Source organism: Cricetulus griseus, chromosome 7, assembly GCF_003668045.3.
Source record: "Cricetulus griseus strain 17A/GY chromosome 7, alternate assembly CriGri-PICRH-1.0, whole genome shotgun sequence".
NCBI classification, from domain to species: domain Eukaryota; kingdom Metazoa; phylum Chordata; class Mammalia; order Rodentia; family Cricetidae; genus Cricetulus; species Cricetulus griseus.
The window spans coordinates 131299109-131316755 of NC_048600.1; positions in this window are offsets into that span (position 1 = coordinate 131299109).

Consider the following 17647-nt stretch of genomic DNA (forward strand, 5'->3'; position numbering starts at 1 on the left):
TATGTTTACGTATATGATTGTGTGGATGCACGAGTGTGTGGCCTATTACATGTGTGGTGTACATTTTGCATGGATGTCTGTGGTGTGTATGCACAGGCTGAATGCTTACACATATATGTATGTGAACATGCGAGTGTGTGTGTGCGAATGAAGGCATGCACTGCATGGATGTATGCGTCTGAATGTGTGTAGTGTGTTAAATGTGTGCTTGTGTGCACGCGTGTGGTGCATGTGCATGGCCGGAGTGTTTATACATATTTCTAGTCCAATCTCTCTGCTTTGTGCTCATGGTGGAGAAGTGAGTGCTCAGCTTCCAGCTCCTACTGCCGTGCCCACCAATTGCTGCCATGATGTACAGCTATGAGTCAAAATAATCCCTCCTATAAGTTGCCTTGGTCATGCCATTTCACCATAGCAACAGAAGGTAACTAATACAGAAATGAACATGCATGTACATATATGTTAACACGTGTTTGTGCTAAGGTATGTGTTGCGTGGACGCATACACTGTGAATTGTGTGGCATGTTGCACATGTGTATGAATGGCCTGAGTGCTGACACATATGGGAACATGCATGCATGCTTATAGTATTGTGTATGTTGTATGATGTGTGTTTAATGGATACATGTGCGTGAGAATGTGTGTGGTGCACTGCACGTGTTGTATGTCTTTTGTATGAATGCCTGTGTTCTGCATACATGGGTTGAATGCATACAAATATGTGAACGTGTGTATAAGTATAGAAATGTGTGTGAAGGTGTAGGCTGCACTGCTGCATGGTTGTGGGTGTGAATGTTTAATATAAACATTTTATATATACACACACGTGCTGTGTATATTTGGCTGTTCCTGTGTCTGTGAGGGAAGCTGCATGTGGCTATGACGGCCACACTTCCTCACTCTCCTCACAGTCCCCTGAAGGAAGAGTTAAGCCTCTCAGTGGATGGCAGACATAGCAGGCTCCCCTTACCAGCTGCTGCAGTCAGAGGCCTTCTGCACTCATCGTCTAGAAATCTTGGTGTCACGGGACATGGGGAGGCACAGTCATTCAGGCTGTTGTCTGTGTGGTGGGCACGGATGCTTCAGGAGCTGCGGGAGCCTGCCCAGTGCACCTGCTGTCAGGCAGAGGCACCCGGCCAGCAGGCTTTCTCCCAAGCATGTCCAGTCCAGAGCCGAGACTGGTGGGAAAAGCGGCCAGTGATGGCTGAGCTGCAAGTACAGCAAGGGAGGTCCACAACTAGATAAGGGCAAAGGACAGACGCTGGGAGGCAGCCTGCTGGGCAGTGCAGCCAAGGACTGAGGCCTTAGCCCAGGGCATGTGCACACCTGCATGCCCCGTCTGCACCGCCCTTCTTGGACCTGCCCGGCACCCACAGGCATCGGCTTCCCCAAGGTGGACTGCTGCTGCCCATTTGCCCCTCTGCTGGTGGCCTAGGCTCTGTGCCCAGAAACCCCCACCTGCCTGGCACAGCAGGAGACGGAGATGATGGGAAGCTGACCAGCTGTCTGTGCAGGTGGTGAGGGTCTCTGTAGAGCAGGTACAGTGGGCATGGAGGGCAGGGCAGTGCCCCCTGCAGGATGGGGGTGGACAAGGGGAGTAGGGTCCAGGCTGTGGGAAGGAAGGCTTCCCACAGGCTCACTGGCCTCAGATTTGCAGTTCCTCCAGGACCTGAAGCTGCACACAAGGCTCCAGCAGCATCCTGGGATGGGGAGTGGGGCTCTCTAGACCCTAGGGCCCCTTGTCCACATCAGGGACTTGCATGCCACATTTTTCAGTAACATGCAAATCAGCAATTGCCTTACTGAAGAACGAGGTGGGAAAAAAATCAGTGTAAACAAAATCTCTGTTGCCATGGAGACCATTAAAAATAGACTGCCTGCCCTCCCCCTTCTTTCTGGGTAATGTGCTGCCGAGTTCCTTCACAACACGTTATTATTACTTTTTAATTATGAATAATTTCTCTCTTTCCTTGCAAAGATGGATTAACACACAGAACTTCCCAGAGGGAGCCCCTCAGAATGGACCTGTTCCAACATGTTCACACAGGTGCACCCCATGTTTACACACACAGGGTGAAGGTCCAGATCCATCCGGGCTGGTCCCACCTGCTCTCCTCTTTCTCTTGGCCTCATGCCTATGCGTCAGTCGGTCTGCTTTCTGCCTGTCTGTCTGCCAGCTGCTCCAATTAAGGTTACAGTTTGGAAGAGCGGGCCAGGAGGAAGCCTCTAGGGCAGCATACGTGGAAGGAAGCAAACCCAGAGGAGAGTGCCCCACCCCGGGGAAAGACCCTAGCATTCGTAGACACCCAGCAGCTGGGCAGAATGGGGTCCCATGACATGATGCCTCATCGTTGGCATCTGTGCTTTTCAGCCCAGGCAGCTGCTAATTGCCTGTGGCTAGGAAGAACCATTTAGCCACAGCCTGGCAGTGGGCTGAAAACAGCCAAGGTAGCCTCAGCTCCATGAAGACAAGAGTGACAGCCACTGGAGAGGCCACCGTGGTCTAGCCCTCTGTTCCCAGCGTTTCCCAAACACTGATCTGCCAGCAGCCAGCACACAGGCCTGTTAGCTAGAAGATGAGGAACAGTGACTACCAGTGCACATGTAAGACAGACAGACACCCATCCCACCCTCCTGGGGTACACTTCCATCTAGAATTCTGAGTCTCCAGGGTTCAAATGACTGCTCAGTGACACCCCACCGTATCTCCCACCCCTGACTCCATCAGACATCAGAGCCCAGTTGGCCCTGAAGGTGACCAGCTGAAGCCTAGCAAGCCAGGGTAGAGTCTCTGTTGTTTTAAGAGCAGATGCATGCTTCCAGAACCACAGCCTGGCACCCAGGCATGCTTGTCAGGGCCTAGAGACACCAGGCTGGAGTTGGAACATCCCAAGGCCTCCTTGCAGGTTTCATGTGGTGGTCAGGCCACTATTGAGTGAGAGGTAACTATGTGACCTTGAGGCCAGGCACCCCATCTGCTGTTGACAGGTTCTGTGGGTGTCACACCTGCAGTTGATGGGCCCTGAGAATCCCAGAGGCCTGGAACATTTTAGTTCATTGTATTTCAACACAAGCAGTGGTGGAGGAAGAAGAGCCCACCCATTTGCCAACAGAATAGTCCCACAGTGGAATGTGGTTCAGTGTGACATCAGTCTCAGGCCTACACAAACACCCACACGCACGCACGCACACACGCACGCACGCACATACACACACACGAGAGAAAGGAAAGAAAAGGGAAGACATTGCTGACCCTTGCGATGGCACAGACATGTCTTGAAGAAGATACTTTGGGCGGAGTGACTCACAAAGTCAATTCCTGCAGGGTCCCTTCTACAAGGTTCCTCACTCACAGAAACAGAAAGGAGCCTGAAAGGGGGTGGCTGGAGACAGGGAGGGGGTAAAACCAGAGAATTATTCCTTCTAGAACTGGACAGTGACAGCTGGCATTTCAACACTGAGTGTTGTATGACATTTGAACTTCATACTGGAAAAAGTGACACTAGACTTTATTAAGTATGCTTTACACAGGTACATAAAAACAACACGTCTGTGTGTGCATGCATCTGGGGTTAGAGGGTAGCCTCAAATGCCATTTCTCACCTCATTTGTTGAGACAGGATCTCTCGTTGGGATCTGGGGCTTGCCCATTAGGCCACACTGTCTGACCAGTGAGGCCCTGGGACTCATCTCTCTCTGCCTGCCCAGTGCTAGGATTATGAACAGGCATCAGCCACACTTGGCTTCTCACTTGGTCATTCATGATCAATCACAGGGCCCATGGTTGTGCACAAGCAGTTCACCAGCTGAGCCATCTTCTCAGCCTCCAAAACGTATTTTCAGACACACACACACACACACACACACACACACACACACACTCACGCATGTGCGCATACGCACACACACACACACACACACACACGTGCGCATATGCACACTCTGTTAAACACTGGCCAAGTTTCTCTGTGTTACAGAAAGGTCTCCATCCCCGGCATCTCTCCAATCTGAGTTTCCTTCAGCAACGTCACAAAAAGTCACAGAAGCTGCTCAGGTGGAGAACTGCTCATTGCTGCCATGTTGACAGAATCAGGTGACAGGCCATGTGTGGGTCAACCAGGGGCCTGCTTCCTTTGGCCGAGAACACAAAGGAAGGCAGCACTGAGCCACGGTCACACCAGGGTGTGTAGGCTGTGGTCAGTCCAGAGCAAAAGCCAAACCTGGCTGCCAAGAAGAGCAAGTCACAAGAGGAACCCAGAGATAAGCTGGCCATGGCAAGGAGAGGTGGACGGGGCTGGGCCAATGGCACACGGTGTCTCCCAAGTCTCTGAGGCAAACACCACTCAGTTCAAACCTGCAGCTCAAGGAGGCACACCTGCCCTGAGCATACAAGAGGGGAATGCAGTACAGGGCAGGCAGGGGCAGCATAGCTGGTTCACTGGGACCTCAGCAGGGCTTTGGTGAGGGAGGTTCAAGGGGACCTGCACCCTTCTTCCCTTGCTAACTTGGATTGGGTCATGACCCAGCCACAACTGTGTCTTTATTTAATTTACAGCAATTATACTCACATTCTGTTAGACAAATAGATTTTTACAAGCTCCTCGGTTAAATGTGGATAATTACGGCTGCTGGTGTCTTGGGACCGTATGTCCAAGTACTGGAGGAGAAATCGCAGCCCAAGTCCTCCAAACGCCATAAATTAGCAGGGAACATCCCTATGGCAGCTAAGCAATTACCCACAATTTCATTTTCTCTCAAGCCGCCTCCCTGCCTGCATGCTGCCCTCCACGCATGTGCACGCGGGTGCATGTGTGTGCGTGGCATACGCTGCCGTCTGTGGCTCTGTTTCTCAGAGTTGCTTATTTTATCTCCCCATCCCCCACCACTTTAAGCCTGTCCCTGGGTTGGGATGCAGCTCCGCCTATACCTGGAACCATCCATGGTGAGAGCAGCTGTGTATGTACCCCACACGGGGCTATCGAGCACTGATCACCCTCCCTCACCCCACTGCCCTGTGTCAACCCTCCTCCCACCAACGGCCGTCACCAGAGAGGGTTCCGGAACACCAAGAACAGACCGGATCCTGAGAGCTGCCAAGACCTGTACATGTGCACATTTCATGTGGGTGTAGATGAGATAGGAACTTCAGGAAGCAGACTCTGCTGGACAGATGATAACAATAGAAGCTTCCAGGCATGTATGTATGTGGGCACGAATGGTGTATGTGTGCCCATGCATGTATGAATGTGTGTGTGTGTGTGTGTGTGTGTGTGTGTGTGTGTGTGTGTGTGTGTGCATGTGCGTGCGCGCATACATGTGCAAGGCCTCTGTGAACTCCAGAAGCTCCCGGGGCCCTGAGACTCACAGATGCAGGAAGCAGAATGGATTGGAGTGGCCCCGTGGCAGCCAGAGCTCAACATCACCTTGTCCATGTTGTGGGAAAGACACCTTCCTCTGCAGAGCTCTTGGCTCTCAACGTGAGGGTCTGCACACACAGCCTCAAGCAGTGCTGCTCTGCGGGAGCCCTGGCTGCCAGGCATTCCATGTCCCATTCCTCCTTCTCAGGGGATGGGGGGAGATATGGGATGCTTGGCAGGTATGCCCTCTTTTAGACAAATTTGGTGTTAAAGACCTAGAAATTAGCTGGTGAGTCACTTCCCAAAAGGTCCTCTCTGCACAGGAGTGCAAGGCTATCTGAGTCCATCTTAAAGACTGCTCTTAAAGAAATACTGTGTCTACAAGTCTCTCGGAACATATGAGTGGCACCCAGTCAGCTAGGTACTCCCCATGAGAACACTTTCCACCAAGAGAGATGCAGAAAGAAACGAGGGTGGGACGTCAAGGGTCCTCTTAGGCTTTCTTCCTTAAGGACCATGTCCTGTATCTATCTAGCACTTTTGTCCCTTGGGGCTGGACATCTGGAGAATGACCTGCCTGGGGTTCCGAGTGTGTCTCTATGTGGTGACCCTAGGCAAGGCAGGCCAGGCTAGGGAGCAGAATGGCATAGGGCTCCTCTTTGTTCCCTAGCTTCAGCTCTGCAGGTCAAGGTCATGTTGCTTTAGGAGGTAGGGGCTACACACTGTGGAGTTTATCCTGCCCGGAGGGAGGGGAATCAGGCTTTTGCTCTTGTCTTTTGGCCAGTAGGTAGTCTGCTGGTCTTGATGGCCCTGGGATCTTGGGTCAGCCAAGGAAAGATAATGTGGTGGGGTTGGAGCTTTGAGCCATACGAACAAGGTAACGTGAAGTAGGGCTTAGACATGGCTGGAGACTGGGGTTAGCCATGGGGGTCCCCCTATGTCTCTGTGCAGGACTCCAATAGATCATAGATCCCGAGGGTAGGAGCATCTCCAGCTGGTCATACCCATGACTATTGTCACCATGTCACGAAAGTGAGTCCCAACTCCATGAGGGAGGGGCCTAGGAGCCGCTCTCCATGCTCTCTGTCACCTCTTGTGTCTTTCCCTTTGACGAGCTCAAACCTGTGCTGTCTCAGCAATGCCGTAACCATGGACAATTGGCTTGTTGGGCTGTATGTCCCTCTAGGCAACAGGAAGCCTGATGATGGCCATGGAGCCCTCTGAACTGAAGGCTGATGTCAGAGAAAGGCGGTCTCTCTTGGATGGCTCCCTTTGACACTGAAGGAAATTAGGCTGGGCCAAACATACGAGGACCCCATGGCATCACCCCCCTGCCTCTCCACTCTGAAGAAAGCACGTAGTAAATGGGCCATGAGGGAGGTGGCACACAAGCATACCTTGCACAAGAAGCAATAGGCTCAGCCTACTAGTTGTTGGGCAACGGAACAAGGTGGGTATGGTAGTTGGGAGACACAGGAACATGAGTCTATCACCCCAGTGTGGTTTTGCAAGCTACATTTGGCCTCCTAAAGATCTGGTATCACCATGGGGACCCCTGCAAGGCTGAGACTGGGCACTAGCTGTGCTGATTTCAGAGAGGCAGGAGGCAGAGAAAGGGGGAGGCCCTGTGACGGGGTCAGGAATTCAACATCTGCAGGTGCCCTGACTGCTCTGTCCTTCTGTGGCCTTTCCCTCAGCACCCGGCCCCATCTGCAGGTGCCCTGACTGCTCTGTCCTTCTGTGGCCTTGCCCTCAGCACCCAGCCCCATCTGCAGGTGCCCTGACTGCTCTGTCCTTCTGTGGCCTTGCCCTCAGCACCCAGCCCCATCCGCAGGTGTCCCTCCACTGTGGCCTCAGAACCTCAGGACAGAACCTCAGGTATATGTTCCCCAGCCCTTAGGTGGGGGCAGGGGGAGGGGAAGGACATGGGTGCTTGCACAGAAGCCTCACTGTACCATCTTTTCCCCTTGGGATTGTGATAGGAGAGAGGCCCTCTGGCAGCCCCTGCCCATTCCTAGCCTTCCCATTCTGTATGGTGGTGTTTGGGGGAGTACTGTGTGTGTGTGTGTGTGTGTGTGTGTGTACCTGTGTGTATGTCTCTGTGTGTCTCTGTGTGTGCCTGTGTATCTGTGTGTGTCTGTGTGTATGTCTGTGTGTGTGTCTGTGTATATATCTGTGTGTGTGTGTGCGTGTGCGTGTGCGTGTGCGTGAGAGAGAGAGAGAGAGAGAGAGAGAGAGAGAGAGAGAGAGAGAGGCTTATTGTGAAGCCATGGGAAACCACACCATCATCCAGGCTGAGCAGTGATGGTGGAGCCTGCTGTGTCCTGAGGGTTTCATGGGATCAGAAGGGGTTGCTGCTGGCTCCCCTAGCACAGTGATGGAGCAAAGCTGGAGGAGTAGAGGCTGGAAGAGGCCACCATATGTATTAGTCTTCAGATTGTTCTGCAAGAGGCAGGAATTGGAGTCTGGGGGGGCCTGGGGGAGAGGAAGGTAGACCCATGAGGAGCCACCTGGTGAGAAGAGCCGAGTCCTGGAGAGGTAGGAGGAGTGAAGACAATCTCAGAAGTTGAGGCCCTGGCAGCTGCGCGTGTGTGCACACAGCCCTCCCCCACCCTGGCTGCCCCAGCTACACGGCAGTCACTATTTGTTTACATCAACAGACCCACCTCAGTTCCAGCCAAGATAAAGACGTCCAGTGCCCATTCGCACTGGGTCCCTCCACCCTGATCCTGTAGTGGATGCTGTCTGTCCTATCGTCCCAGGCTGGGCTGCAGAGGGCGGGCCCGCATCCATGTTGCTGTCTCCTGCCCATGCCAGCTGTGCATGGCTCTGTGCAGCAGCCTGCCCTCATTCCCGGCCCCGGTTTCCTGGTCTGGGCTGCATCCTCCATATCTGTCCCTGTACCCTCATTCTACGGCTGGGGCAGGGACCTCAGGCCTGCACCAGCCCAGGCTGGTGGACACTGGGCTCATGACCTATTTCAGAAGCATCTACTGTGAAGGTCTGCATGCACCCCGCCCCACCTGCCTGGGTGCTCAAGCTGGGGACACGGGGTGTCGTGAGGCCCTCACCCATTCTCTAGTGCGGCTGTTTGGGGCGGGGCCTCTACATAGGTGATGATGGTCAAATGAGGTCTAAGGTCCAGGCTCTCTTCTGAGGAGCTGGTGCACCTCTCAACAGGTATTCACAGAAGCAAGGTCAGGTGGGGACAGAGAGAGAAGACAGCGCCTGACACCAGGAAGACGCCTTCTCCAGACATCCTGACACTCGACTTGAAATACTATTGTATTCTGCCACAATGCTCCGAACTCCCCCTTTTCTACAACATGGATCCTGTGCCCACACCTCCAGAATCCAAGATCCAGCTACCAAAAGGCCATTCATTCATTCATTCATTCTCCTTGCCAGGTTCAAAGGCACCCGAATCTCGCACATCCCAACTCACACCCTCCGCCAGTGCCAGCCTTCCTCACAGAAAGCATCTTGCTATCTCTCTGTTTCTCAGGCAAAGGTACTTGGCGTGGCTTTCGATTTGAGTGTTTCCACCCACGTCCCATCACCAGGACAGCCTGTCAATCCTTCCACAGTATGTACCCAGAATCCCCCATTCCAATCCACACCCAGCACCCCCACTTCAGGGCCCTCTGTCTGTCTCTCTGCCTCCCACTGTCCCCTCAACAGGAGCACCCAGAGTCCCCTTGAGACGGAAGTCACAGTGTGGCCAGACACTCAGGAGCGGGGTCATCCGTACCCTCCTCTCCATTGCTGTCACCTTGTATTCATCAGGGGGCTGAGGGTCACCTGTTAAAGTGCAGCCCCCTCACTTCATCCAGTCCGATTTCCCCCTGGAGCCTGCAGCACCCTCTAACCCAGCAAAGCAAACCCGCAGTGTTATGTAAGGTTTATTTATGAAGTGTCCCACACAAAGGCTCTTACACTGAAGGCTCAGTGTAAGATGGCAAACCCATTCTGAGGCAACTGCATCATGAGGAGACAAACTTCATCCATGGACTAACAAACAGGTATTCTTTGTGGAATGATGGCCTTTTTGTGGATGGGGCCTGGATGGAGGAAGTCCTCTCCCCAGAGGCAAGCCACTCTGCCAGCCTAAGGCAAAGAAAAACAACCAGGCCAAGGCAAGAAGCCAGTGAAGTCTTCAAAGACTGGGAAAGCTAACAGCCACTCTGAGGAGGGTGCCGGCCTGCTTTCCCCAAGAGGATAGGTATTCCGGCCTGCTTTTCAGTGACTGAAGACATTTTTAACTTCATTTGCACCTGCTCAGCAAATAAGCCAAGAACAGACCCAGAGTAGGCCAATCTTCTCCTCAGCCTCCCTAACAGAACTCGGCTTGCTTCTCCAGAAGCCCACAGGCTCTTACTGACCCCAGCCTGACATCCTCTCTCAGCTCTGCTGCACTGAGCCAAGTGGCTCCGCTCAGCTCCTAGACCTTAGCTCCTGCCCTGTGCTCCTGGCCGTGCTGACAGCCCTGCGGCTTCGTCTAGGGAAATCCTACTCACACAAGCAGGGTTAGAAGCCGGCCTCCCACCTTTAAACACTCACTCTTGCCACTAGCCATTGCAGGGTTTGCAGGCCTGCCTGGGTCTCGTCCAGAGCATAGCATTCTGCTGAGTTGGGTCTTGTTCCCCACTTTCCTGGGGGAATATGAAGACAAAATCCACTATGGTATATCCCTGTGATGAATGGATGGACAGATGGATGGATGAAAATGAGCCATCCCAGGAAAGATACAGGGGAAATCAGAGCCCATCCAAGCCTCCCACTGGCTTCCAGAAGGCAGGAGAGCCTCTTCTTCCATATAAAGATGAACAGGTGAATGAGGAGGTCAGTAGCCAGGGAGTCCCTGCCTCCCTCAGCCAAGGCTGGGGCTCGGTGGAAAAAGAAAGCACTGCGAGGCAGAAGCCACTCCACGGCCCGACCAGCCCAGCACTGAGTGCCCAGCCTCCACTGGTTGGCCACCATGCTCCTGCTGTACCTCCGTAAACCTGTGTTTACTGTGTTTGACTACAAAGCTCCCAGCATAACCCATCAAAGGTTACCTTCAGGGCTCCAACAAGGATACCTGCTCACACTCATCCATCTCATGCTCACACATGTGCACATATGTAAGCACGCGCACACACACACACACACACACACACACACACACACACACACACACAGCATCTTTGCTTGTCTCCAACTGTTCATTTTGCACAGGCAGCTGGCAGGAGGGAGGCCCTGACAGATGGTGCTCACCCTGCCGTTCTGGCCGACAACTCACCCTGATGTGGCTGCCACAGAATCACTGTGCCAGGCAAGGCCTCCAGCAGCTGGCGACTCACCATCCCCTCCTTCTATTAGACCAGGTGTCTGGGTCACTTCTGCTCAGCCCTAAGTGAGGTCCTGCCGGGGGACTGTTTCCACGCATAGACACCTGCAGGGACCTCCTCCATTCCCCCTCTCCTCTGAGCCTGTTCCTGTCTCCACCTCTCCTGCCATCACAGGTGCCTGCTCCTGCTGTGACAAGCCTTTTTCCACAGTAAAACTCAGGGGCCACATCCCCTCTGGGGCCCTGCCAATAGGCGACGAGACAAAGGCATCACTTGAGGTGCGGGCAGAGCCTGGCTCCCTCTCTATCCACAATTTCACACAGAGGGGAGCCACTGAACACAGGCTGACTTCACCACCAGCATCCAGAAGTCATGGGTGGGTTTCAGCTCTCCCATTTGTCTTGGTGTGATGACCAGCAGCAGTGTCATGCAGTCCCTGAGTACCCATAGGCCTCTTGGCTTTCCCCATGAGAATGCCCCACCCCCAGGCTCTGCATATGTACCAGTTGGTGGGCTTCCTTTAGAAAAGGGCTATGATGTGGGGCCTTGTTGGGAGAGGTGTGTCACTGGGGAGTGAGCTTTGAGATTTCAAAAGCCCACACCAAGCCCAGTGTTTCTCTCTCTCTCTCTCTCTCTCTCTCTCTCTCTCTCTCTCTCTCTCTCTCTCCCTCTCTCCCTGCCTCCCTCGCCCCCCTATCTCTCTCCCTCCTTCCCTCCTTCCCTCCCTCCTTCTTCCTTCCTCCATCCCCCCCTCCAATTTGTGGATCAGGTGTAACCTCTCGGCTCGTGCTCCAGCACCATGCCTGCCTGCTTGCTGCTCCAGCCCCTGCCATGATGGTCATAGACTCTGAAGCTGTAAGCAAGCCTGCAGTTAAATGCTTTTTCATCAGTAGCCTTGGCCATGGTGTCTCTTAACAGTGATAGAAAAGTAGCTAAGACACTCACCATGGCCCAACCCTGTCTTATAGAGGACCTCCCCTAGAAAGCTTCAGAGGGTCTTGGTTACCATAGACACTTAATCAACACAATTGTAACACTTACATGCCCCGACTCTGCGGCAACACACAATGAGGACAGTACCTGAGACACACAGTGTCCCCAACAAAGAGAAGCTCTGTCCCTACCCAGGCCAGCTGAGAAAACATGGCAGGCAACATCCCCATTCTTTCCAGCTAGCTCCTAAGACTAAGATGGCCCTTGCTCTTGCTGGCCATCTAGAGCTTCCAGACAGGGTTCCTCGTGCCCTTCTGTGCCCTCCTGCCTCTCAGCTACTCCCTCACCTCCTGATTAATGACAACGATACCTCTGCTAAAGCAGTCTCAGGGTCTACATGCCATCCCACACATGCACACATACACAGCTCATGCACACATACACGGTGTGGCCACTGAGCACAGGCTCCCAGCATGCTCACGTACAGGAAAACCATCAGGGGCTTGTCCAGGACACACACACTGTGAGGCCAGCCAAGACCTGACACGGCTCTGTTGGATGGCAGTGCAGAGAGCCTGACATGTTTTCTTGTTCTGGGAGGAAGAGACAGGAGGACAATCACAGGGAGTTCTGCAGACTCAGGTCTGGCCAGCCCATGCCCTGTCCATAAACACCCACCTTCCCTGGATCAGGAGACTCCAGGAAGGAAGGTGGGATAGGACATGGGCCTGAAGCACAGCAGAAAGGACTGCTATGAGGCTGCAGAGGCCTGGCCTGGCTCCTTGTCACAAAAGGCCCACCTGGCTCTACCACCAAGCTTTCCCCAGCACAGCACCCACCCAGAGCCTGTGTGGCTTTAAGACATCTGGGAGACAGTGGCTCTATGTCAGCCAGGCAGGCACTGGGAGACCACTGTGCGGACAAGAGTGGGAAGGGATCTTCTGCAGGGAGCCTTTGGAAACATCTTTCAAGAGAAAAAAAGTGGGGTGTGTGTGGAAAACGAAGATGAAAGCATATCATACCCAGAATTGCTTCAACACACCAGGAAATGGGACCATGTCTACATGGGCGTCTTCCTAGCCTGAAGTTGATTTAACTGTCCTTCTGGGGACCTCTTTCCATCAGAAAGGTGATTTCCAAACCAAATATACTTTTGAAAATGCCTTTGCTCCTGGAGGGACGTATAAACTCAGAGACCCCACAGCAGGCTCAGCAAATATTATTTTTCATCTGCAGGCAGACTCTCTCATAAGATCATCGGGCAGGAGGTCAAACTCAACCAACAAGCCAACACATGCACCGGGCACTAAACTCAGACTGCCATCTGCAGTTACCGTCAGCCTGTCACCGCCCTTCTCCCAACGCTTGCCTGCTAGGCACCAAAGATTGGAAATGTGTTGATGTGTGCGGCCAGAAAACCACTTGATATTTCCCAGATTTGATCAGAGAATCTTTTGTCTGGCGCTGATGGAAGCCAATCCTCAAGCATGCTAGGCAGCCAGAGACCCATTGTTTACAACGAAGTATGGGAAGCAAAGTTATGTCAAGATTGAGAACTCGGTGACAGTACACATTGGCACTTGACTGGGGAAGAGGAGACCAGATGACCAACACATACAAAAATCATGTTGGCATCATCCCCCTGTCGTGATGGTGGTAATGGTCACTAAAGTCACTGCAAAGGTTAGACACGAGCAGTGTGAACTGAGACACTCCTACAGGAAAGGCAGGATGGGTTCCAAGAGCTTCTGGTCACAACTCGTTTGCCACCCATCAATCCACAGCCCCTATACCAGTGACCATCTTCGTTGTTCAAGTGTACAGTCCAATGAATGTAAGTGACTTCACACTGCTGCGCAGCCGTCACCACCTGCCATCTGCTCTTCCAACCACTCCAAACTGAAACCCTGGGGCCACTGAACAACTAGTTACGTTTCCCTCCCTTTCTAACACTTCATTCCACTGTCTCGCTCTACCCCAGGGACCTCCTTTGAGTGGAACAGTGTGGCCTTTGTGTTTTGTGACTGGCACAGCGTCCTCAAGGTTCATCCATGCTGTAGAGTGTGTCGGGGGTTTCTTCCCTTTTGAGACCGAGTGATACTCCACATAACGAGCAGATCACATTGTGCTCATCCGTTCGGCTGTCCCTTGACACTTGAGTCACTCCCACCTTTTGGCTGTCATGTATCCGCTGCTGTGAATGAGGGCGTGCAGACATCTCACTGAGAGCCTTCTCTCACTTATGCACAGACGCCCAGCTGTGGATTTCTGGCCGTACTCTGTTCTTTCCTTCAGGGAAACAGACATCCACATAGAGGGGTATTCTAGGCCAGGCTGCAAGGTGCCCAGCTCCTAGAGGAGTCAATATGGTCATCAGAAGTCCGGGGTGGCGGGAAGTCTGTGACTGTCCACTTGCCTATTGGAGGCCTATGCTCATTTTTTTAAATGGTCCTTAATGGCCTTTTATCCGTGCCCAATCTGATGCATTAAAAATTACCTTATTTGTTTGAAGTGGAAATAAAGGACAATTAATTATTTTGTTAAGGACCCCTCCTTCCTCCGGTGCACGCGGATATCAAAGGCTCTAGGAAGCGATGCGAAGGAAAGCAGACTCCTTTGCTGATGAGAAGCCAGGGAGATACCCTAAGGCAGAGTAGGGCAGCCGGGGTACAGCCTTCAAAGGAGACCGTCTAATTGGAGCCAGCTTGCAATCTACAGCCCCTCTTCCGAGACAGGTGGAAGTTGCAACTAAGCGCAGGCCTGGCCCTTAGACTGGCATGAGTATTCAATGACTAAAGTACAAGAGCTGTCCCCAAGACAAGCGTTCAGAACACCTACCTTCACTTCTCTCCCACTCTCCACACTCCAGTGTTAATTATCTGGATCCCTCTCTTCTCAGCACAGTGTTAGCCAGTGCTCTTCCTCCTTCCTGCTCTTTAGTCAGCCTGGGACTCCAGTCTGACTGAGGTGCTGCCCACATTTAGGGTGGTCCTCCTGTCTCCATTAATTCTCTCTGGAGACATGCCCAGAGGAGTGTCACGCCAATGCTCATTTATTTTTATACTTTTTTTGAGATGGGGTTCCAGGTCTCGGTGACTTCAAGGCTGGCTTTGAACTCATTACACAAGAGAGGATGACCTTGAACTTCCATCCTCTGTCTCCATCTCCCAAGCCCTGGGATGATAGATGGACCCTGTTTGATGTGGTGCTGGGGAACAAACCCAAGGTTCTTTACATGCTAAGCAAGCACTTCTCCACAACTCAACTATGTCCCAACCCACCCTAGGTGTTTCTTAATTCAAGCAAGATTAAGGTAGAGGAGGCCACCCCAAGTTTGTCTGTGTCACCAATACCGGTATCAGACACTGTGTTAGTTGACGTTCTGCCACAAGGTGTAGCCTGGGGCAATCCACTTCTAAGGCATGAGGTTTACCTTGGCTCCCTCCATCCCCTTAGTCCTTGCTGCTTTAGAGCTGTGACAGCAGAATATGTCATTTCAAGAGCCCCATGGTGGCTAGGAAGCTAGGAAAGACATAAGAAGGGGCTGGGGTTCCATATCCCCTTCAAGGATGTGCCGCCCACAACCTAACTTCCTTTCAGGAGGCCTCACTTCCTAAATGCTGCACCATGTTCCAACAGCAGCCCAGGCTTGTCACCACACCCTGTACATCTCAGACCCTCAACCCTGCAGGGACCAGAGCGTCCAGTGCAACCAAGAAAGCTGTGGAGTTGCCCTACTCCTCCTACCTTCTATGTCCTTCTAAGTTCAGAACCCCTGGCCCCAGGAACCTGAGCTCTGGGTCAGCTGACTTGGAGATTTGGTGTCCTTCCAAGCAAAGACACGGAATCTAAGTCCTCAGGCATGTGGTTCCAAATGACCCCTTCATCATGGAGCCTTGAAGCTTTTCCTTTAGGAACATCATGTCACCTCATCCCCAAGACCCCTGAGACCAGAGGGTGTTAGTTAGGGAGGCGTGGCAGACCCCCCCCACTGCCAGCCGCCCCCCACCCCCCCCCCGTGCCTCTGTGTTGCTGGGAGAACTTCCCCAGGGATTGCTGTTCTTTCCTGGACTCAGATTCATCCCACAAAGGCAAGTAAACCTGGGTCCACCAAGGAGCTGCCCCCGCCAGACTCACAGCTCAAAGCAGTGGTGTCTGGCAAGATCAGCTCCACCCTGCTGGCTGGCAGACACAGCTGCAAGATATAGTTGCTTGGGTCAGTGAGATGGCTCAGCAGGTAAAGGCGCTTGCCACCAAGCCTGACAAGCTGAGTTCAGTCTTCAGAGCCTACATGACACAAAGAGTGAACCTCTACAAGTTTTCCTCTGACTGACACGCACACCGTGGCCTGCATGTCACCTTCCCTTTCTACACACACTAAATAAATAAAAATGTATATGCAAAGAAAGACATAGTTGCTCTTGCTGTTCACTTAGTTAAGTTAGAGTGTCGTCCCGGGGAATATCGAGTTAACAGACACTGAACTGACACTCCTCGGGAGATACAGAGGACACTGAGTCTTTGGCCACACTGGTCCAGCCATTAGCCCATTTCCTGCCTTGTCCTAGGGGTACCCCTTCACAGACTCCTTATTCAATGTAATTGCTGAGGTGCTAGCATTGAACTCAACACTAAGACACACTTCCTCCATAAGGCATTCTGCTTGCAGCCTCTATGCTTTGAAACATGAGGCAGCTGGCCCTTCAGCATTTCAAATGGTGAACCACCCCTAAAAAGGGGCACAAAAATATAAAAAGTGCAACAAAAATGGACCTCAGAAGGACATGTCTCTACAATGCTGTGGGGACAGAAACAGGAAGAGGGGTAGACTTCACTAGGAACATGAATGTCGTGGGACTTAACTTCATGCTGTTCCACACACAGCCATGAATGACCACGAAGATGATGCTGGCATTGATATTGCGACTGACAAACTTAAACCAGCAAGACAATTTAAAAAAAGGACAGGATTAATGAACATGGAAGGAAATGTGAGCGTTTACAGTCATTGACTAGTAGGGTTGTTTCTTACATAGCAAGAGCTAACTGTTAAAAATAGCCAAGTCCCTCCAGGCCTAGAGCCTTAACTTCCAAGAGGGGAAAATCTATAGCTGTGGAAACTCCAGAATAGGCTGAAGAGCTGAAATGAGTGGAGTCATCCATGTCCTACAATGACCAAACACCCAGAGTTCAGGTCACAGTAGGAAAGAAGGCCCTGGTGCCCTCCCCAGGTATTCTCTCCCCTGCCTAGTATGTTCCAGTAGAGCTGCACCTGTAGATTGGAGCCTGGATGCGTGCTCCCCACCCCGATCGTCAGGGGCTCCCCACCCAGATCCTCAGGGGCTCTGGCATCTTAGGCGTTACCTCTACAACTACGGGGACCCAGCAGCTGCTCTCTCAGCTCAGACACTATGCTAGAATTGGTTAGTTTTAGGGCTTGGAAACAGAGAGCAGTGTCTGTCACACTAGGGTCCCTGTCATGTCCTCTGCAGGGGAGCAGGGGTCCCTTCAATCAAGTCCAAGACCCACCTGCAAAATCTGAGTACCCCCCTACTGAAAGGGGACCAGGGACGGCTTCTGGGCAAGGCTTCTGAGCATACCGATTGACTCATAGTATGGGCTCCAGAGCATAGAGGCATTTCTGTCCCCCTACTCATTGGGAAGTGACAGACCTGCCCAGAACTGGAGGATGGAGATTGATGAAACCTGCAGCCAAGCAGGCAAGCCTTCATGAAATTGACAGATTTCCCTAGTGACAGCACGGCAGGCCCATGCTCTCTGAACCAGTGTGGCTGACCACAGCCGCCTCTGGTACCCATGGTTCTGGCTGAAGTACAGTGCTTTGGTCCAGATATTTCTGCTATTCTCAGGACAGTGGTAAACCCGACTCACACTGCTCGGACCCCCTGAAAGTGGATTTAAGGAGGCTGGATCTTACTAAGCTGTGTTGATGACAACAGAAGTTTCTTTGGAGATGTGTGCTAGAGCTGAAGGTAATGGGTTGGGCGTCAGCTGGGCTCCCGCAG